Raw genomic sequence first — 766 nt, forward strand, 5'->3', positions numbered from 1 at the left:
TAAAAGTTACCTATTTCACTTTATGCAATGTGCATCATAATTCAGTAGTTACAGAGCCTAAACAATGTTTACCTACAAGGGGCCCAATCCTGCAAACACTTAGGCATGTGAGTAGCTTTGCCTATGTGAACAATCCCATTAGTTTAACTGACTACTTGTGAGAATGATGTTACTTATATGCATTAAGTGTTTGCAGGCCTGGGCCTCACTCCTCTGAGGCCCCCAAAATAAAAGACAAGGCCCTCACTTGCTCATCTCACCTCTTCCAGAACATTTGGGTGAGTAAGAAGGATTTTCAGCATCCCCTCTAGGGTGACCAGATGTCCCATTTTTAAAAGGGACAGTCCCATTTTTTGGGACTTTTTCTTATATAGGCGCCTGTTACCCTCCACCCCCTGTTCCGTTTTTTCACAGTTGCTATCTGGTCACCCTACCTGTGACAAATCCTGGGGCTCTGTCAAAGAGAGCAGGACTGTGCGATGATTTGGGGAATCTATGTGCAATCTACAAACTGTTTGGTGTTATTCAAACTCTGTAAGCCCTTACCATTATTTTAAACTGTATTCTTACTGCATACTCCTTGTGCTAAACACAAAGGGAATGGTGCCTGTCTGTCTTTGAATGAGATTCTGATGGGCTATCAACAAATGAGTAGGCAGATCCTGAACATAATTGAATGACTGAAGCCTAGGATCACCAGCTCTTTTCTCATCTCTGGAGGAGAGGAAAATCCCCAGGAGCGAAACAAAGAGACTCAGGTGTTGAT

Source organism: Terrapene carolina, unplaced genomic scaffold (assembly GCF_002925995.2).
Source record: "Terrapene carolina triunguis isolate 2854851 unplaced genomic scaffold, T_m_triunguis-2.0 Scaffold68, whole genome shotgun sequence".
NCBI classification, from domain to species: domain Eukaryota; kingdom Metazoa; phylum Chordata; order Testudines; family Emydidae; genus Terrapene; species Terrapene triunguis.